The sequence below is a fragment of the Acyrthosiphon pisum genome, chromosome A1 (assembly GCF_005508785.2).
Source record: "Acyrthosiphon pisum isolate AL4f chromosome A1, pea_aphid_22Mar2018_4r6ur, whole genome shotgun sequence".
Classification (NCBI taxonomy): Eukaryota; Metazoa; Arthropoda; class Insecta; order Hemiptera; family Aphididae; genus Acyrthosiphon; species Acyrthosiphon pisum.
Window position 1 is genome coordinate 47248957 of NC_042494.1, and position 25067 is coordinate 47274023.

Here is a 25067-nt window from a genome sequence, read left to right on the forward strand (position 1 = left end):
TTGTTACAATATAGCAGTTGAAAAATATTATAAATACATAGGCATAATTTTTTTTTATAAGCGTTTGAAGTTAAAATCTTGACAAAATTTACCAAATTTAAAATTGAATAATTATTTTGTAGTTAAAAATTTATAAAATGTTCAACTTTTATATCTAGGGATTGAAAATTTAAAACAAGATTCCACGTAAATATTTAATTCTGTTACCAAAAATTCTAAGAAATACATATGCACAGTTTATTTTTATAGTCATTTTCAGTTCAAATTTAGACGAAATTACATATTAAAAAACCTGGAATAACTATTTTAGATATTTTGTTGTGGTTGTATAATATTACTTGTGGGTACTTGAAACTTCTAAAGTATACTATTATATATCTACGATAGTACCACGGTTTGTTGTTGATGTATAACGCGTTACCTAATGGATATTGTGATATGATTAATTTGGAATTTATTATTGATACCTATTATAAGTCAATTTTTTTTAATACTATAGATAAGTATACCTATAATAGGTATGTCTAATACCTAGACTGACAAACCGTCTCCGCTCAGAATCGTTTTTCTTATACAGTGATATTATATCATTGAATTCAAATTTAATACTATCCATTATACAGTGACCCACTTGTAACCTACTGTACAGCAGAGCGACATCCACTTACCCACCTTTTTGACTTTAAGTTGGTTCTGATGAAAAATTATGAAATGTTAAAACCTTATTGCATTTTATTTGCAATTTCTAATTATTGTAGTAGTCGAATAAATTCACCTTATGATTCGTTTAGACCTTTTAAAGTGCACAAAGTTTTTGTTGAGTATATGTATAGCAAAACCTTTGAAAATGTTTTTAAAATGAAAAATATGTTTAACGATCTAAATTTTTTTTCATTTTAAATTGGAAAAGTAATAGCGTACTTAAAAAGAAAAGGCTTTTAACACTTTTGTTCGTATTAAATATGTTGTAAACTTTGTTTCATTCGTAATAAAACTTTTTTATACATGTATATTGTGTATTTATATATTGTTTTTCGCCACATTTCGTTCCGTGAGCTCTGTTTTTTTACATTCCGTTAGGTTACTACTTGTAACTCTATTATTAATATTATTATTATTTATAGCATATACATTGAATGGTTTTTAAGCTTTAATAAGAATTTTTTTTTTATTATTATTATAACTTTGAGGGTGAATGTTAAGAATATAAAAGTTAAGCTAACGGTTTCGTAAGAACAAAAGAAAAAAAACAGCAGATATTATATTATTATAATAATACCAGTGCCGGCACACTTCGGTTTGGTTACATGTACCTCACTTTGGGTGTACAGTGTACACTCAGTACAGTATTGTTAATTATTTTTTTATCAAGCGTATTAAAATTAGGACCTTGTGTGACCATATCTGTGAAATTGTGTTAAGTCAGTACTATTTATCGTGGATTTATTTCGATCATATTTTAACGCTGTGTGATCATACTTTTTTTATTGAAATAATTTTATAAAGCATACTAATAATTAAAATATTTTCATGACAAAACGGAAAAAATAAAACAGCAACAAATAGTGTAGCTAAATTGCCTAATCAGGACGCCGTGTCATAATAATCTGAATTAGTTGTCAAAAAATTAAACATCTCATTACAAAAAAAGTATGAAACTAGACATCAATAATTAAAATAAATGTAATATAAAATAAAATAAAGTCGACGTTTTGAGAATAGTTATAGTATAAAGGAAAATACATATTGTGTATGTCGTTTTAGATTAGACTGTCAAAAACGTTAGGATTTTTATATCACAGGGGCTTAAAATAACCGTTGGATGTTTCCGCAGAAACCATCACTTTACCTACGCTTCAGAAATATCTATAAACGATTTTCAAGTGTTTTGTTTGTCATAGAAACATAACGGTAGCATCACATGAATACGGTTAATGTAAATGATACTCACTCCTAGACGTAAGTCACAGTACTGCGACGTAAATAAAAAAAAAAAATCGTCATGTTGATATTATTTATTATGTGCGCATCGAAGCATTAACGTTGCATCAAAATACAAGAACTGATGAGTATGAAAAATTATAATAAAAATTTAATAATTTTTCAACACAGGTTGGGATGACAAAAATATAATAATAATAAAGAATCCACTGAAAAATTATTTAACATAATTAAAAATAAATTAGGAAGATATTATGAATATTTTGTTCGACGCTATGTGGGTTGTAGGTAATATCAAGTGTTGGTGTTAGTGTAAATACAAAAAAACAGAAAAAAATATAACATTTTTTAAAAACAAAAAAAAATGTACAATATATTTTATATTTATAATAATATTAATTAAAACGTATGATCCAAGATTCATAGGTTTCACTTCGGTAGGAATCACGCTAAGTCTCTTATTCAGACTTTGGACGATAATATGCGTGGCAATTTTATATTTAAACACAACAAGTCGTACATGATATATAACTGAACGCGGAATCGAAGGTACGTATCGCTGGGTTTCGGGTCGTAAGATTGAAAGAGAGAAGACCTACGACGATAAATATTAATTAAACGCAATTTTCGTCACGACACACAATACGTCATAATATGCGCGTAGCCAACATTATCGTCATGCAATGTTCTGCACTTTGCTGTCTTGGCGTGGTAACTCAAACATCATGTGCGTGTGTGTAATATGCGTTTATGTTACCGTTGCAACCGCGGTAATTAATATCATAATTATACTTGTGTCCGACCTAACCGCTATAGGCCGGCAGCTAATATGCAATAAGGACAAGAAGATCGGTACGACGGCGTATACCGTTATTGATACAGTATTATTATATTTTATTACGTCAGTCTCGATCTAACAATATATAAGTTTACGTGGGATATAAGTATTAAAACGGACGTGCGTTTAAGCTTGCGGACGCGACAAAATTATTATTATCATTATTAGGTACATATAGGTACAATACCCGAAGACGCGTGGCGTGTAGTACATTATTACGGTTTAAGCGGCGAAAAAATCCACACGCCGACGAAAGTCCCGTGGGATAAATTCCCTCTGGTGGATGATATTATGTGTGCGCCATTATCAAGTACCTATATATCTATTATAATAATATTAAACTCGGCGTCCCGGAGCCGTTAAATAACTCGCGTAAGCGTGCATGAGGCGTGTGAGCTATATATAGGTATGTATAATAGACTGTGTGTATTCTTCTGGTAGACGGCAAACCCAGTGTGTGTGTATATGTGTGTGTAAAAATAAATAAATGCGTGTATTATAGATAGATCTTTGTACACGACGATAATAATATAGACGATTATAATATAGTCCCGGCGACGCGTGCGCGTGCGCGTGTTTACACCTATATATAAGCATCTTGTTTACCACACCAATTTAGTCGGTTTCGGGTCACGCGGCAGAAACACTACATAATATCGGTGCTCCCCAACGACGATGACGTGACGGGCGTCGGTGTGAGAAGGACACATAGATCAAGATATAGGGGGTGAGAGAGAGAGAGAGAGTGAGTGAGTGAGCGAGAGAATAAGATAGAGCTGGTGTATACTCCATAATCCCATCCGCTTCACCCCTTCCTCCTATCCACGGTTAATGCGATTTGCGCGAAATTTGTTTTCATCAACTCCGACCGATGTTTTACGACCACCTGCACTGAACACACACACACACACACACACACACACACACACACACACACACACACACACACACACACACACACACACACACACACACACACACGCTTCAAACCCTTACCTCGAGCGCACACACGTACCTTACCCTACAGGACTCACCAGAGACCCACAGAGTGTGTATACAAGAGCCACACAGTGTCCCTGTCGACGACGTCGTGTCGTCATCGTATACTACATAAATCACAAGGACCACCCGACGTCGCCGCCGCCGCGAGATCTATGCGAAATATAATAATATGTAACACGATGATTACTATGCACACACACACATATATATATTTATAGTGTTTGCCTATATGAAAGTACGAAACGACGTTATAATATTATGTTTTACGCTCCACGCTGGGTACACGCGATCTTATTACAAACGTTTTCGCGCTTACGTCTATCTCTATATTCCGGTGTAACACTGGCTCACCTCCGATATTTAATATTGCAGTGCACGCATCACGTTTGTTTGCAAAACAATATTGTGATTTGTAATCGACACCGGGCGAGATGGACATTACAGAGTTGTCGACCCGTTTAACACGGGATCTTCACCCGATCTGATCAGATCGAATGTCGATATTTTTCCGGCAAAAAAATATATTATGTTCTATAAAATGTTATTTTTTTTTTTTTTTTTTAATACACCGATCCGCAAACGACGCGCTTTTTTTGTTTTATGTACATCGGAATAATTATATAATATTGCATATTGACGGTGAGAGTGTTGAATATTTTGAACAACAGGATTCAGACGGTTTATAAATTATAATGTGATGATATAAATAATTCTTTTAATTGTATATAAGGGTACATATGGAACTTAAAATGCATATTATTGCAAGTTACAATAGTACTTAAAGCATAATAATTTATTTTATATAATCACAAACTATTAGAGATGGTGCCATTGCTGTTTCTTATTCTGGGTGGTAGGTGGTTTCAAAATACTTTTATATTCTTATAATATGTCCCTACAAAATATTGATATTCCTAGAATCAATCAGAGAATTTAAATAAAAAAAATCATGGATTTATTATTACCTAATAAAATTTATATTCACTGTATTCTTAAATTAAATATAATATATATTTTTTTTTTAATGGTATTTATACTACACACGATTTCATTATTTTTCAATCAATTTTTTATACGAATAAAATCACTTACCTAAACGTTTAAAGCTATAACAAAATTATCGTTTTATGTAAAAGGTTAAAAAAAGAATCAGAAAAAAATTTAAAAATAAATTGATTGTATTAATATTAGTTTTACTTGCAACTAATTGTATTTTGACTCGAGTTATTTTTTTTTTTTTATTTAACGTAGGTACAATAAAAATAAAATATTTTTATGATTATCTTATCAATGTTCAGTCAATATTTTCTTTTTGGTCATTGTTTTATTTAAATCTACCTACTAATTATATTTTATTTTTAAACAAATCTCTATTGTATAAATCTTTTTAAGAGTTTCTGTTTTGAAAACTTTTGAAATTTATAAATTGTATTCATTGTATTTAAAAAGTGTTCACCAGTTAAAATACACGTACTTTTTACGTACTTATAATAAATTACTGTATTAAATCTTCTTTGACGTCATATCACATAGCTGAGTAAAAATTAAAACTCTTTTATTCAGTGTTTTTGCAACTTCTTTTTACCATAGTAAAGACATAGTTTACATTGATTTAAATTTAATATAAAATTTAATATTTATTTAATATTTTACAAATACCTTTTTTGCTCAGTATTTTCATTGAAGTTTCACGAATTCCGTAAAAGCTTTATTTTTACCAATATTAATTGTTTTCCATTCGAAAATACAATACTTATAACGATTTTAACATGCATATACTCGTACAATAGATGAATGTTTTAATCATTATATTGATCTATTTTGTTGTGATTAGTTATTAAAAACAAATCTGTCGCGTTTATAAATTGTATTTTCTATTTGACTACTTAGATTTTTTCATGGGTTATAATATATTATTTAAATGCATATTAAATTTATTTAATTGTATTATTTTATATTCTAGTATGAATATTTCAATAAGAAGAATTCTTGGCAAACTTGACGGGAATATAAATTATTAAACGAACGGTTTAGTTTTATAATTTATGTTTTAATGCTTCATTTTTCATTCATACACACTTAATGTATTTTTTGAAAGTTTTTATATATTATTATGAGTTTCATACAGGAAAATATAATGAGTTCTTTTGAAATTCATTCAATTATCTATAATCCTGCTTCAGAACATTTTTATTAATGTTTTAAAAATCATTCTTTGACAAAACAATATTATTATTTAATTACTTTTTATTCATTTTATTTACATAAAATGTAGTAACATCAAGATGGTTATTTGTTTGTTCTTCAGTTGTCCAAGAATCAGAACCAATAATGAAATTATAATTTTCTGATAATTTAAATGTCTTGATTTGATTTTTTTGAACTTTTGACATAATGCAACATAATAATATATCACCGTGATGCTTTTATAAGCACACATACACCATTGAATACATAATATCCGTTTACTATTCACAAAAAAATCGTAAAAACTTTCGAGCACAGTTTGCAGGTTATCGCCGGCGGAGTCGAGAATCGTCAAAAAGTTTATTTTTCCTCGCACCGTAACCTCGGCGAAATGGATTTTCAATTCGGATGAATGTCAATATATGCACATGTATCCGCGTACGAATACACGCATTTAAAGTCATTAAAAACTTTTCTCCCGCAAATATCCCGAACGACGGCTATTATATTGTCGAGTCGAGATGGATTATTGATAATATACATTTGCACATACCTATACAACACACGTAGGTACAAAAGATATACGTATAATTCTAGATGTGTCAATAAGTAAATAATATATTATATGTCTTTGGTGCATACAAACAGTGGGGTGTTTGAGGTGATACGACTCCCATTTAACCCGTGTTATATATAAAATATTTTGTAATAAAATTAAGTACATATATACTATATACACATATTAATATTATTAATGTCACTTTTTTCGTACATATAATATATTACGAAAATGTCTTGATTGGCCAATAGTTATAAATGGATCATTTTTGGATAAAAAAAAAAATAGTAATATAATATTTAAATTATATTATATGCTGGTGAAAGATCCCTTAAAAAAATCCTAGATACGCCACTAATTATATAAATATATATGTTTGTATAATACATTAATACTATAATCTATGCATAATATTATGTCGCATACACAGCGATTGAATATAACCGGTTGAAGTATATTATAATTGAACTAAATGATGTTCATTATATTCACAGGGGTCCTTTCGTTTCGAAAAGTTTAACACATTCGTGGGTTTGCCACTGGCCGATTGACTTGGAGTGCATCTTCAATGCGGGTGCGTACAGCAGCAGGTATATACATATATCGATAGTACCCCGACTATTACCCCTCTTATTTAAAACCGCAAAAACAAGGACGCTTCAACTGACTGCCGATAAGCAATTATTATTATCGAATTTCAGAGATCGTGTCGCACCCACACGTCACTCTCGCCGACGACATTACTGTGTATAGTAGTTATTTCAATAATACGATAACGGTCTTAATTGCTGTGGGAGGGGCGAATCATGTTCTACCGTGTTAACCGTACCTATATACTATGGTAAAATGAGAAAACAAGGGTGGCCCACAACTGGAAGCTTACAACTACTACCTACATCGCCAGGGCTGGATTAAATCGAGACAGAGATACACCTGCCCCAGCGAGTGCAAGTTTTCGAAAATCACGTACAATTTTAAACCATTACCTAAAGTATATTTCATGTTTATACATTAAGCTATATATTATAAATTATCGGAATAAATCAATAATATTTTGTTTGTATACTGTATTAGCAGCAGTATCGCGCGCACGGTGATCAATAATCATTTATGATATTATGATACATTGTGTAATAATGTTATTTTCAGAATTATTATTAAATTGTTATCAGTTATTATAGAATGTAACTACTGTAATTATTTTGGAGAAAAACTAAGTTCAATTTTTACATTCAGTGTTTATTAGTTTAAAAATAATTTATCGTTTATATTTTGAGAATATCCTGAGGCTAAAAATTACGGAGTCTGACCTAGGGAGTCATATGTATCTATGACTATAACCTATGTATATTGCAGACTACAATATATTATTGGACGTACAGGCCAAATCAATAAAATATAATATATTAAAATTAAAATTTGTATCTAGACAATAATTATAAATAATTTATAGCTATGAAGGTGTAAATATAATTAAAAATTTAAAAAAGATAAATGTATTTCAAATGACGTATATTTCTTTTGTAACCTACTTCCTTGGATACATTTAAAATTACTAGAAATGTATTATTTGACCATAATAGTACAATTATTATTCATGAATGATGTGTTTATACACAATATGTATCCTAGCAAAACAATAATAACGAATAACAAATAACAATATTGATATCAATGATGAATTGTATAAATTAAATTGTCGAAGTATTGTATTGTTTACATTTAGTAGCTTTAATAGTTATGTATACATCTATAATAACTAAATATTTAAATTGATTTACGGAAAGGGTTTAATATTAATAGCTGGGAAGGTAATATTATTCTACTGAAAATGTTTAAGGTGCACATTCAAATATTAACGATAGATATGCAAATTCAAACTTTGAATTTGATTTTATAACTTCACAAAACACATTTATATTTATCTAGTTATATTCTACAGTCACCACAAAAAATATGCAACTGCAAGAAGTCCAGAACCCCGCAGCTACTAATCACTAATATTAATATTATTTAGGTAATAGGAGCGATGCTAATAAATGAAAATCAATAGTTAATAAATTAAAACAATGATAGTCGATATTAGGAAATAACTTAATTTTATGCTTTATCTAACTAGACGTATACAGTATTTTGATCTCAGAATACCTAAGACAATTATTATTTGATGTACATTTTTTTATCGTTCTAGTGATAAAGGTTGATTAATTCTTATCTCGTAAAAATATAATATATCTATAAATATTCTGCAAGACTATATATATGGCCTCCTCCAAAGCTGCGACGAACGCTAAAGCTATAAACACCCCGTAAATAATAATAATAATAATAATAATAACAATAATACTCTGTGTCGTGCGGAGAAAAAAAATTGTGATAATAAACAATAATATTATAATATAGGTATTCCATTGTATTATACAATACGTATGTTACACGTCAAATCTATGTACCATCCGCAAACAATTGACACTAACCCGCGGGATTATGGCTGGACGTGGTGTGCCGCTCGTGTATTACTATATAGTATAGGAAACCTATATATAGGAAGGGTGCACAGCCACTCACCCTTATTTTTATTGCAGTAGTCCGCACGTATAGATGATACCACGTGTCGGGTGAACTCTCGCGATATTATAAATATATAATATTATCCGGACGATATATTTTAAATTTTAATGTAATTCTGCAGTATGTAATGATGACGTCTGTCGCACACTCGAAAACGTCGACATTTTAATGGCGCCTAAAAACTACAGCACCGATGCGTCGTGATATTCTAATATTCTTTACACATACCGACACGATTATAATAATAATAATAATATACAGGCATCCTCTTCCGACCACACTCCAACCGCGGATCATCCATCAGCTCCCGCGCCATCAATATAATAATAATAATATATTAAAAACACAAACCTATATATATGTATTATATAGACACGGGTGTACGTATAAATAGGTACCTATATAATACGACTGAAATGAAAAAAAAAACAGAATTCAAAGTTAAGATTGGCAATTCGTAATCGAAAACTGTAATGATAAGAAAGAAATCCATTAACTAAAGCGCAATATATTTTCGAATACGACAAACGCCGAATAAATAAAAATAAATAAATAAATAGAAACCGGGAAACGTCGTTGTGGTTAATAAACATCACTCCCGTCGTTTAAGACTTCCACTCCAATGTGTGCGGTTTCACACACACCACTGAATATCTCACTATTTATATAAATATAGAGCATTAACACAACACACACATGTGTACACGCCCACGACTCGTATGCACATGGAAATTATTTTATTAAAGCATGTTACATTATATTATTACATTATACTAAAATATAATATTGTAATATTCGAGTACGTATACACTGTTCAAAGTCTCACGCTTTAACTAATTTCAACAGCTCAAATGTGTGGATGTGAACACAGGAAACTGCGCTCGAGAAATAATGAACGCCATAAATAATATTCTATTGATGGACATTTATTTCGCAACACGAACGTCACACAACAATGTGTTATAACATATTATTTTGTATCAGACGAGTAGGTATAGTGAGGACAAAATAAAAGAACAAAACATTATTGATGGATGTTTATACCTACCTAATTTATACTATGACTTAGAGTTTGACGATTTCAAAAAATGATTAAATAAAAAATAAATATATACACATTTTTATACAACAGATATCTTTTTGCATACGCCTTCGTGTAGAATTTCGTGAATTCAAAAGGACCAACACAAAATCAGCCGAAAGAGTAGAAAATTCTTTAGAGAACGGTTTGAGAACATGATGATATTAAAGACTTTACTCGGATATAATAATTGTTTTAAGTACAAAACTATATTTTGAGTTCTATGAAAATGAAAAAGTTTTCTCAGTGAGTTCAAAATCATTCCTGAATCCCGTGTATATTTTCTAGATTTTATTGAATCTGATTAACTGGCACATATCTTACGATAAGATTTTAGCGGGAACGATGTAATCTGATTAATAGTTGTAATCTATCACGTTGTTAATTCATGTGGAGTCTGACATTTTATACAATATATTAGCTCGGTAATTTGTAAAATATACGGTTTTAAAAGTTTTAAAAATTGTTTATTTTTTCGATTTTTGTTTTAATTTTATTATTTTACAAGATTGCTAAATATAATAAGTATAACATAGGTAATTAATGGATCTAGTATTCGATTTTTATTGATCGATAAAAATAAAATATTCTAGAATATTGAAAGCCGAACCTACAAATTAAATAACAAAAAGTCAAACAATAGCGGGTATCGCTCTGCTGTACAGTAATTATCATGTATGGCATTGTAATTGATCATCATAATCATTGTATAGGTACGAATAACTATTCTGAACGGATACGGCGTATAGCATAGGTACATTATAAATAAAATTGCGTCTAAAAATTTTTAAAAATCAAAAATATCTCATGGCTATAAACATTGGGTTACTTCTCAGTAAACAATGGTTTACTTTCTTAAATGTAGAAAAACTTGTAGTCAATCTTTTATTATATTTTCTCATGTTAGCTATGGAAATTAATATTTTTATGAATTTCTAACCAATAAATAACTTGCAAATTTTCGGTATTTTGATTTAACTTTAAATACTTCTATGAAATAATAATGCCTTTGTATCTTCAATTATTTTGAACTGCTTCTAAAACAACTCATTATGAACTTTGCATTACATTTTCAAGCATTTTTATCGACTGTGATATTTTTAAAAAATTTAAAAATTTGAAAATGTATCATGGCAATACATATATCAAAAAGAGATAACATTTTATCCTGTAGGTATATATTGACATTTGATAAAAATTAAGTTTTGAGTCACACCAAAAAAGTAAAATCGATTTTGTCAAAAGTTGACGATTATTATACATCCACCGACTCACTACAACTCTCCGACATAAAACCGTTCATTGTTCGGCGAGGCATTGCCAGGTTGCGTATACGCGATGATAGTCTGAGTACAGAGAACCGAAACAAATTCGTTCAACGTCTAACAGTTAGACTCAAACCAAATCTTCGGAAGTCACTTCTTCGTCTATAGTATACAGCTCTTCGTCCGACTCGCGACGCAGCATTGTAACCATTATGTTTCTCTTGCGTATAGTATGCGTATATAGATATATATAATAATATTGACGTTTGACGTCTGGAGACTGAATTGCAAATTAACTGATTTCGGATTTCATCCTAGGTGAAATATATATATATATAAAATATATACCAGACGATTGGTACAATATGTCATTTATTACTAGCCGGCGAGAAGGTACGCGGTGACGTCCATCATATTATTATTCTAATCCACCAGCATCGGGATTTCGGGCACGTTTATTTTTCCAAAAACCATTATCATTGTTGAAATACCGGATAATATATACCTACGCAGAGGTATAACTATTATGTTACAATATTCTAACAAGGATTTCATTTTCAATTCTTAATATATACTGACGTACTTGTTTTATAGTTTTATAGGCGAAATAAATTAGATTCTGATCGGAGCTCGCCAGCGTAGGTATTAATTTTACGATGATGTGTATTTGTATTTTTTTTTTATTGTAATTATTATTTAATAATTAATATGTATGTAAAAACAGTAAGTAGTCGAACAGTATATTTTCTGGTGGGAAATAACATCTGGTGATTAGGCACTTTTGAGTGGTTAAAATCAAAAGTTTCCAGTAATTTTAAAAAGTGTCGGTGAAAACCAAATTTTTACGCAGAACCAGTCAACAAACAAAATCATTTTTCTTCTTTCAGTGTTAAACTATAGTTAGTCCTCACTCCTTACTAAAAAATAACCGTGTATATACATGACATATTCACCGAATGTTTATATTAGCATTTTCGCAAATCATTATTGTAAAAACAAAAAAATAATCGCTCCTAAACAAATGAAACAAAGAAGACAATTTTTTCTATAAAAGTTTTGGTCGTAAACTATTACTGTCAAGCATATAAATCCTCTCATTGAACCTATTATATTTTACAATACCTGATAGCCCGTCAAGGTGTCTGATGTGGTAATTTGTATCATGATTAGGGTTAAGAAATTCGCAGAAATGTAACTTGATGGGAATTCTCGATAATGGGTTGATTACCATATAATTAATGCGATAATCAATGACTACTCCTAATCATTTGGTATGTTAATATTTAAATTCAATTTTCAAATCTGTTGATCAAATACCATTGATAGGTAATTATAATTAACACAAATTTTAATTTTATTTTAATTAATAATTACGCAGGAACTTTTTTGATATTTTAATTCCATGATTGTGCTTTAAAAATTGTAATCCTTGTAAATTTTAAAATGCTCATTACTTGCTTAAAAATTAAAATTCCATGAAAAGCCTTCAATGGGCCAGGGATAATATTATTTTAATCTTTCAGTAAATAATGTGAATTTAAACTAATATTAAAAATAATAAGAGAGTAAAATCGATTCTTCTGAACGTAAAATTAATTAATTGTTATTAATTAGTAAGACGTTAGAAAAATAAAATAAATAAATTACCTAATATTTATTATTTCATAATGATGCACTGGGAAAGTGGAAAATCGCTTATTTTTTTCGTTAGATTGTGCTACACACTATACATTTAGATAAATATTACAGCTAAATGTTCATAATTTAATGAGTTTTTATTTCATAACTGTGTAATTATAACGAGTCCAAAAAGTACATTCATCGCGGTGGGGGATGTTAGATTAATAACGTTAGATTGGGAAACTAAATTAACTTCGGAACAACATTTAACGTGTGTCCACGTACTCCGGCTGTACGTGAATAATACTAATTATTATTATTATTATTATTGTTATACCGAATCACAATTGTGTTTAATCTTTGCATTGTTTGTTAGCTCGTCACACGCGTGCAAAACGAAACTAAAATGAAAACGAGTACTGTCCGTATTGTGTATATAGTATATATTTATACATACATCATATATGACATAGGAATTCATAGTAAAAAGTGTTGTTTTACTGAGGTTTGAAAAACGTATATGTTATTGTTATTATTTATATATATATATTTTTTTAAGTATAGAAAACGTCGATGGTTTGAACGTTTTATTTTTCGAACCGAATTGTTTATTTATTAATTCAATACAAACGTATTTGTGTTCTACTCCCCCCCCCCCCTCACTGCCGCGCGGGCTTACGGCGGGTTTGCACTATAGGAAATGCGTTTGCTAGTCTCGATTATCAATTATAATTTACGAAATATATAAATGAATTATATCTAATAGCGAAATGGTATGGTATAAATACATATGTAATGCAAGAGGCTGAATTTAAAACGCGTCGTACATTGTACATGATATACCGATGCGCAATAATTCTTGTTATAGTTTGATGCTGAGGAAAAAATCTTTTTCGACGGAATGAGAGCACATAATAATAATATATATTACGTTCAAGTTGGATAAGCTACGATCTTCTAGTGGGGGGCATAATTCAAAACTAGAATCCGGATAATCCTTGGTATTTAGTAATTTATTGTACAGAATTTAAAACTTTGGCAGTGAAAATACTTTCGTAGTTTGCACAATATGTATTCATATTTTATTTTGACTGTGCATTGTGTCGGAAGATATTTTCAATGTAGTGCGAGTCTTCGGTCTTATAAATAAGGATTAACGTTCTCAGTAATTTCTTAGATTTAATTAATTAATTCTTATATATGATCAGGGAAACTTTATATTTGCACTTCAGAGTAATAATTGTTTCTATACGCTTTTGATAGCGAACGAATGTCGTTACACGGAAGACGAGACGACCAGATTATAGACAATGAATTGTATTTAAGGATATTTGCAATTATAATATTAGCTTTTATCAAATATATTGTATAGGTTCCTTCCAATATGCATAGGCTTAGCAAAATAATTTTATATAGAGCGGCGAATGGCTATAACCAGCTATTATGTTCCTGGTACACACTACACAACATAATATATTGCAAAAATGTAACTAAAAAAAATCACAGGATGGTGTGCTAAACAAAACTCCGGGGAGGCTATAGCCCACTTCGAACATCCCCCTGTTATAATTTATAATTTATGAAAACTTATTATAATACGGGTATATTATGAAGCCAATAAGTGTCAAATATGATAGACGAGTAGATATTATTATGTCTTATATAGAAATTACAATATATTGTGATACAATGATTACAACTAAATGACTATAGTTATAATTATTATATATAGATTCATAAGACTAAAAACATAATCGTTGTAAATATTATGTGTAAAAACAAATAAAACCCAACTCCTAACGAATTGATGAGTAATTGTTGTTGGACACGGTATCTTTTTATATTCAGTGAAGGTAAGGTTAGGAATAGTTTCGTTACTAAAGGAATATCGCACTGATGGTCTTATAATAATAATACAACGCTCACTTCCCCCCCCCCCAAAAAAAAAAAAAAAATAAGATAATAAGATGGAATAACAAATAATTTAAATTCCTTAGAACGCGCAGAAATTTAGCGATAGAGCTCAAACGAGTGGTCGCTTTTTTCTTTCTTTCCGACTGCGAACTTCAGAAACCTCTACACAAAACTCTTTGTTTGAACGGTGTAAAAGTCACTAATTAATTATTCAGTCCGATAACATTATACGCATAATATACAGTACAAGAATAACACCGTTTACTCGGGTTGTCTTATATAGAGGATTTCAAAACGGTTTCGGCCGAGACAACTCATCACATAATAATTATATCATTATTATGATGATCGTACCGCCAAATGTTTACCGACGGATGTGTACGATAAATAAGTCATCATCTCGTTGTATACGCACATAATAATGCGATATTGTGGTATAATAATAACATAAATAATACCATTATTATACTGTGCCGTTCGTTTGGCGTGCCGACCGAACGATTCGATTTTTCACACAGAATAATAATAATATAATGCATTTAATACTTTACACTCATATTATTGTTATTGTGGCTCATGTAGAAAATGTTCACGAACACATTATACTCGCTAAACAGTTTATTCGGTCGTCGTAAGTCATTCCGAAAATGAATTTCATGTACAAATGCGTAAGTGGATTATATTGTAAAAAAAAGTCATTAACTTCGATGATACGGTTTATAATATATATATATATATATATATATATAGGTATACTGTATTATATACATGTATATTCTATATAATATAATATGTTATATATAATATATATATATCCACGTACGCACACAATGCACAACCATACGTTACATCCGAACGGTTATTTCATCTCGAATAACACATAAAAAGATTTAAACCTTTTCGATCTATATATGCGTTTATAGGTACCATTTATATACAAGTACCTGTAATCCACTTATACTTTTTTTTTACGAATGAAATAAGTAACAAAAATAAAGTTATTGCTGAAATACGGCTTAGCTGAGGTTTGATTTCAAAAATGTATATTGATTTTTATAAAATCTGTATCGGCTTGAACTTTACTGTGTTATATGAAATGCTGAAACCGTATTAGCTATATCGTGCTGATGTTAAGATATTGACATAAGAGTCGGTAGATCACGTACTTTGCTTAGTACATTTTTTTTATAACAAATATATTTGTGAAACTTATCCAATTTATTTGATTCGATTCAAACAAATTAAATTGAAAAAGTGCTAGAATCATAATATGATCGATAAACTTAATATAAATATATATATTTATTTTGTATTTTAATTTTAAGTCTCGCTCCGGGAACCATATTTTTGGTGAAATAATGGTTAGTATAACAAACTTATTAATCGTATCGTAAGAACTTTTAATATTGCATTTATTTTATTAAACTTGTAATTAATTCTAAGGTTGTGAAACCACCACAAAATGTATACAGTACGAACTATAAAGACGGGCGTCTAACGTATGGATCCCTTTCCTATCGTTCTAGACAAAATATCTACCGGGAACAAACTTAGTCATTAAGCACATATTTACCAAACTTCAGTAATGCACTGGAACGTCTGTAAAAACAACTTCTTTATTTATTCAGTTAGATTCTAGCTAGTAGAAAAACAGCGAAAATTCAATACCAAAGTTATGACGGTAAAATGTATACTTTTATACTACGTCATATAGTGCATAAAAATAAAACACAGTAAAATAATATTAAAAATAAACACTATTAACTAGGTATTGCAATATTCATTATAAATTCTATAAACAAAATTAATTAACAAACTTTATAATATTAAATATCATATAACACATACTCCATAAAATTTGTGCAGAAAATCCGATTATTGACGTCAAGGTTACTATGTCGCCCATGTTGCCATATTACATATTACATTATAATGTGATATATTTCCATTAAAAATATGAATACAAAATATTATTTTGATAAATTACATTTTTAAATTTGAATAATACATTAAGTACTTGTGACATGTTTATACCTACAGCATCTACGTTCATGTCTCATTAATTGACTGTGACATTTTGACACGGATCTTTATGTCACAGAATATTCCATTTCATTGTGTCCTATTCATTTTATACAACCAAATTGTTTTTCAAGTGTTTTATAATAATAGTAATAATAATAATAATTTGACATTTGAGATAAAGAATATACATTATACATATTATGTTATAGTATGATATTCAAGATATGTATAATTTATTTTAAATGGTAAAATGTTCTAAAATAAATCTATAATCGGCTATATTTGTGTAAATAAAATGCCTATACAGACTCGTTTAAGTGATAATCTCTATAAATCAAATTTTAGAAAAATTATTGAATAACAAATTTATAAAAAAAAAACTTGTGAAAGGCATGTGATATGAAAACAAGCAACTGTTTTTAGAAAAATCTGTATAAGATAGTTAACCGGGACTAAATCTTATTTCTAACATAATGATTTGCTATAAACTTAAAATTTAAAAACACACATTATATCCTGTATTAATGTAATATAAAATACGTTGTACGTTTTAATAACGCCATTGTTTATATGGGTGGGTAACCATACATTTATTACTACAAAATAAAAACAAAGCTAGTGAAAGCTATTTGTAATAAATAATTATATTCTAAGAATTACAATAATAAAGGAAATATGCAATTTTCTTGACAAGGGACAGTAACTATAATTACATAATAATACATTGTATGATATATCATTATATATACTAAACACACATTCTCTGGTTTCAAAAACACCCAAAAATCAATTATTAAATATGCATAAATGTTTTACATGCATAATTCACCTAACTATTAATGCACCTGCCATATAATACCAAGACATAAAAGTTGCTGAATTTGATAGGTAAAAAGTGTACAAGCCTTGATCTCTATGACCATCCGTGTCAAGGACCAAGATTAAAAAAAAAACTTTGTAAACTCTAAAAAACTTATTTAATATAAAACGACATTCGACGCAACGGATGGCGTTAGGCTAACAGCAATAATACTAAAAATATTGCAGCAGCCAAACCATGTCTATAAATACCCCACAGCACAAACGTTCCTCAACAGGGAAAACATCATCAACACCCGCGACAAATCACTCTTCTAAGTAAAAGTACTATTTTTTAATTTACTTCAGCACTCGCTTAATTTTTTTTTTTTTTGATAAATCTTAATGGTTAAGTTAATTTTATATATAAATATAAACAACAATGATTCATATCACTCCGAATCACTCACACAGCAAATGCAACTAAGATAAACACCAATATAGTCTTAAAATAAGTATTTTAATCATTTTTTTTTTTTTTGAGAATAAAAAAAACCTACTGTAGTGTATGACGTCCAATACTCCATTCTAATCTGAAAGTTTTCCTTTACATAACAATATCCTTACAGTATAAAAGATTAGGCAAAAATTATTGGGGAATTTTAGGCGTAGTATACAATCATTCCATACGATATTCGAGTGAATTATAATATTTTATAGAACCATGGACAAAATGTAATTTAAAGCAAGGAATCCAAAACAATTAAACAAACAAAAATGTTAAATAGTTTGATATGTTAAATAAATTAATATATACAGTCACAAAATGCATTTTAGTATCCATTTATTTGATTACGATCAATTTATTTATTCGAATAAGATTCATTACAATTTAAAAATTGAATTTGGTTTTTGAACATTCGAAATATATAAATAATATTAAAGTAAGTAATCAGTCGCAAGAAACAATAATATGTATTAGCATGCTACTATACCAGTAATATCTCAAAAGTGTTTTCAAACAAAGACTGAAGAAGTTTCGCGATTGCGTACCCCCAAAGCGAAAAAGACTGGAAAAAGTACTTGTCGTGAAGAGGAAGGAGAAAGACAATACAAAAGAACGTGAGATGCATCAAAAATCAAATAACATTTCATTCTAGTAGACAGTTACATGCCATTAAGGTTAAATTTGTATGCAAGGACTAGAGGAATGTTATTTGAAGAAGAAGAAGAAGAAGAAGAAGAAAAATAAATTGATTTTTATAATTTCTAAGCAAATAATGATTTTTTCCGAGTATAGTTAGAAAATACATGTAAACGTTTTGTACATAATGAAAAATAAATTAATACTCGAATATTACAATGAATTAAACCATGAAGTATAGTATGGTTTTGCATATTTTTTTTCAAATTCCGGAAATAACTAATATGATGACTTTATGAATACAGCTATTAGTCTGCAAATTCCCAACCGTATCGTGGTGATCGTAGTAGCAGCCAAGCAGTGTATTATATTGAAATGTGTGTTTAAATAATTTAAGGTCATTTAAAATTTCACTATGATATTATATAATTTTGTCTAACATCGTGATAGAGTAGTAGCTAATAACTAGGTACATTACCAAAGTATTTAATGAAATTCTTGTGCAAATTTGTTTGTATAGTATCATATTTGTTTTTAATGATGCAGTCTACATAATATGGTAAGCTCAACTCAAACGACATTACACATTTACACACATAGCAATTTATACATTATGCATTAGGTACTATTCGTATATGATAGTAGATTATGTACACAATTTTGATTAAAAATTAAACGTATTAACAAAATGTATTTTAAAAATGTAAACACAATTATTAGTTATAATATATTAGAACATAAATTCCTAAAAAAAAAGAAACATGAAACCAACAATTTTATTAAGTCATTATTACTGCATATTCTTGGCTATATATTTTATTTATTTGCTTCATTTTATAATACGTAATGATTAACTATATTGTATTTAATTTATTGCATTCGAATTTGACAAATACGATTAGATTACCTATATGATAGAAATCTATAAAAATGGTACGGAATTAACTGGTAGGAGTTATTTTTTTTTGAAAGCCATTAAATCCGATGTCCCGTATACAATAAATTATTAAAACTAAAATAAAACTTGGCTAAACGCAGTATAAAATTGTGTTCAGACGTACAGTACCTAGGTTTATGCATTAACCGACAATACAGTGCATGCACAGAGATACAGCCACCCGAATACCTGATATAACTATTATACAATCGTAATATTTATAAGCCATTATAAATCGGTATACATGTGGCGAATATCAATAATCGATAATCGGACACAGTTCACTAAAACTATAATAATAATAATATGTTGACATATCAATATTATTAATAATAATATTATGTTATCGTGGGTGGCAAACATTCACATACGTTCGTATACCAGTGACTAGGTACTAGAATAATTAGGTGTAAGTATCTTCGAAAACGGTCTTAGCGATATTCACGTAAAATAAACTACCTGTGCAGTAGATTTGGAAAGCAGCAAATAATAGGTATTATTATTATAATCAATCAACGTTGTTACGTCCAGACTCCAGGCAGACGACTACCTACCGATCCTACCGTATGTAGGACACGCCGGGTTCATTAACTCAAATTTATTCATCGCGTATATTATACAATCATAATATTTATAAAATATTTTAAATCGTGATTTGGTATTTCACAGCTATTTGGTATACGTGTTGCGAATATCGATATGATAATCGATAATCGGATACGGTTCACTAAAACTATAACAAAAATATGTTATCATATCAATATTATTAATAATAATTAATAATAATTATGTTATCGTGGGTGGCACAGAACATTCGTATACCAGTGAGTAGGTACTCGAATAATTTGGTATAGCTGGTATCTCTGAAAGCGGTCGTTTCGATATTCGCGTAAAATAAACTACCTGTGCACTGGGGATTTGGGAAGCAGCAAATAATAGATATTATTATTATTATCAATCAATGTTGTTAGTTGTTATACGTCCAGGCAGACGACTACCTACCGTATGTCGGACACGCCGGGTTCATTAACGCAAATGTATTCATCGCGTATAATATTATGTGTGCAACGTCAATGTTCGGGTTTCACCGAATTTTCACTTAAAACGGTCGTTCAGCTTTCAGCAGGACCGCGCGCGTGTTATTACAATAATATTGTAAACCGTACTATGGACGGCTTACCTTATACGAGAGAGCTTTATAATAGCCGGTTACAAAAGTGGTTGCCGCTTATGACCACGATTCGCGTACACGACGATAATAGTGTTATGGTTGTTATAATATGTTATTGTTGTTGTTGTTGTTGTTGTTGTTGTTGTTGTTGTTGTTGTTGTTGTTGTTGTTGTTGTTGTTGTTGTTGTTGTTGTTGTTGTTGTTGTTATTGTCGTTGTCCTTGTTATCGATGCACGTTGTTGATATTGGTGAAACGTTCGTCATTATCGCGTATTTACACACACGCACTCGCACATAATAGCAAAACCTCATTACCTAGATATGGTAACTCATTTTACAGTTAGTGGTAATGGTGGGTGTACGGTAATAGTTCCGACAGTAAAAATACGTAAATCGAAACCGTCTATGTGCGTATCCGTTCAAAATTATATGAGAAAAAAAATTTTAATCATATGGTTTTTTTTCTGTAGCTGCGATCAGACTATAAATTGTGCGGATTATATTTTATTGTATATACCGTAGGTAAATAGACAGACATGTTATTGATAGTTTATTGTGTTTATTATAGATAATATGATATAGGTATGATTATATTATTTTTATTAAGCCGCTTCATTCGTGTATGTTTTATATAATTTTTTATCCATCATTGGTTGTGATTTTTGTGTTTGAATTGAACAGATCGCACAAATAAATAGTATTGATAAAAAAATAATACAAAATAATTCAATACAAAAAAATTATAACAGATTTTATTTCGAGTATTTCGTATTATTACCTACTATAGTTACTACATAATGTGTAGTAATTCTTAAAAATATATTATTTTATATAATGATAGTATAGTGGTGTAATGACTTCCTAGTTTTGTTTTATTATAGTGTGCATGGAATAAATTAATTTAGTAGGTACCCATACAATTAATACATTAAAACTAGTAGCTATATTATACTTGTATGCTACAATGAAATGGTCTATTGTTTTGAGTCAATAAGATATAATATTATGAATATGTTGTCTATTGATTACCTATTTTTTATAACAAATTATTATGATGTTATTAGGTCTGTCAACAGATGTCGATAATGATGATAATGATTTGGTATTTTCACAATATCATAGACATAATATAGGTAAATTGGGACCCTTGTCCCTTGTAGTTAATAGAATCAACTACCAATCACAAGTAATCCATCAACTATAGTGTGGTTAGAACAACTTTTTTATTCGTCAGTTACATTTAATTACATTATTTATATATTTATTTACAGAAAAATTTAACCAAAGTTCGTTCGCTGACCTCGAAGATCACGTCGTTTTTATCTCTCTGCGTTAAAGTTTTTTCATATTGTCCTAATTAAGAAGGAATAACGTTTAATCGCAGGAAATACAAATCATTTTTGGTTGGGTATAGTAGCAATATAACATATATTAATCCCTCGCCGCTACTAAATACGCGCGCTTCTACACCGAAGATGATAAATTCCATATAATAACAAAAGTCGGAGTATATCCAAGTCTAAATTAAATTCTCATTCCATGACGTTTGCGGAGGTAAAAAAACTCGAAACCTGTGTGGCACGTCACCCCCAACAGCGCCAGACTACCCCCACACGGTGTATCGACACCACCTTGTGGCGTCATCGTGCGTACACCACCGGTTAGTCGGCCCAATATGACTTTAACGTGTTCATTATTAGGTGAATGTCCGCGATGTGTATAATATAATATTATAACTCGAACACGTGTGCGAGTCACCAGGTGGATTAATGCGAATAATATTCGCGGCATTTGAGCATTTCCGTCGCACACAATGCGTATACCTATATGGTACGATTGTATATATAATCGAATGAATGTTACGAATATTTTCCGCGCGAGACCTTTGCCCGGGGCGCATTTGAAACACGTGCGACGGGATAAAAAGCACCGTCGTCCGAGACCGCCTCGGCCACCCACCATCATCGTCACGCGGTTATATCGAACCATATTATTTGTACCTATATACATGTACGCATGCAACTCTACCTAATAAGCGCTGCGATTGCTTTGCACGACGGCGGTTTTTTGAAAAATCGCCATGAATTCGGCCCTTCGCGAAACACGCTCAAAATTCATAAAACAAATCCACATCGGTCGTATATTAGCGATTTTTACAGACGTGCAGCGTATACGACAGAACAAACACACGACCAAATGTATATAAAATAATATATAAGTATATATTATAGTTGTGTACGGAAGGTCTACGGCGGGACGTTGACGTTTTCACCGCGAGTGCTATATATCAAATCTCATATTACTTGTAATCCACCACTGGCACAAAACGACTGATAGATATATAAAGTTGGATCTCGTTTTGTCGTTTCTGTTTACACGATATAATATACGGTTTATTCTGTATCAAAATATATTATTTCAAGGACAGGAACATGTTCCAAGACCATACCACGCTACTCGAAATTTTTCGTCGAGGAAAATCCACCAATCATAAATAATATGTTGTCGCAATAAGACCTTACGAAAAATCAGTTAGAAGCGAAAAATCCAGTTCGAAAACATATTCATGTTAAAATATATAAAATATAATTAACACATTCTCACTCTAATAATAAAAAAGTCTAATGGTTATTAAACGTAAAAAAAAATGTTCACACAATATAAATATTTATAAGTTAATCGTTAATGTATATATTTATGTATGCATATTAGAATATGGTTATTATAATTCAAAAGTGGCTTAAAAGTAGTCTAATCTCTGGGATAAAAGCAGCATTTTATCAAACACAACAAATATAGGTATACCTGTAAATATAATATTTGTTAAAAACCATAATTTCTAATATTATGGACGTTATAACTAAGAACTCAGTTCATATAGTTTACGATGCATACGATTTCAAAACGAGTCACAGGTAAATAATATAACAACATTTTTACGAGACACGCGGAATAAAAATATTAATATCATAGTCTATCCCAAAATATACAATCGATCTGTATGTGCACTGTTCAGATACATATTATTGTCTAAGCGATTGGATGTTTTAAGACAATCTTTTGTGGTCAGCGTCGAACCCGGTTTTATAAACTTTAATTATTATGTTACATTCAATGGTTTCTAAACGTTTTTTCAACAAAACTTATAAGTCATTATACAAAAAAAATTGTGTTGAAAATGAGCAAAGTTTAAGTTAAAACGTGTTTTCTTTCGAATAATAAAAGTCAATAAATTATTCATATACAAAGTTTTCAAAATAATAATCATGACGCCTGAGTGTGCCGTTTATTCTGTGATAATTTATACAATGCTGCTATATTAAATATCCTATTACATAATATTATACTATTCACTTTATATCGTAGTGCGTATATAATTGGTTATAGTTTCGCGTATATTTTTCTTTCTAGAATAAAATGAAGTACGCTAACTGTCACGTACAATGGTCAAAAAATTGGAGAATTAATAAATATTATTATTATTATTATAAATAATGTGGCGTATTATAAGGAAACACGAAGAGTCTGTTTGCATTAATAAAAACAACAATATCATGTTGTTGGTTTTTTATTATTTTATTTTTTATTGATGTCGTTACGACGTTAGTTGGCATACGTCACCACACGGGGGAAACAACTTTAGTTTTTGCAGTCAAATAGTCGACAAATTACAAGTCGTTGTGGAAGTTTCTTTTCGAATTAAAAATCAATTAAGAATGCGAAATGACATTGCTCGTTCGTTTGATGTTTAAAGAGAGAACTAGTATAGTAATAATAGTGATAATAATAAAAAGAAAAATACTTCTATTCAAATACAGTAATCAAAATATATATTATAAACATTAAATACGAAATTTTTTTTAAAGCTAACCGATAAATAAATGCGTTTTTTGCAGACTATATTGTAGTTAACGCCGTTAGAAAAGTTATCGACGCGTTTCACTTGATGAGTTATGATAATAACTATAATAATTATATTGCCACATAATCGAAATTGACGTATTCTAATCAAGA

General features: G+C 29.8%; 1 protein-coding gene across 1 annotated transcript in view; it reads right to left on the minus strand.

Annotated features, from left to right (window-relative positions):
• The window catches only part of LOC100163662 (neural cell adhesion molecule 1), a 174083-nt gene that overhangs the window by 30009 nt on the left and 119007 nt on the right, over window positions 1–25067 (minus strand). The gene's annotated exons all lie outside the window — the stretch shown is intronic.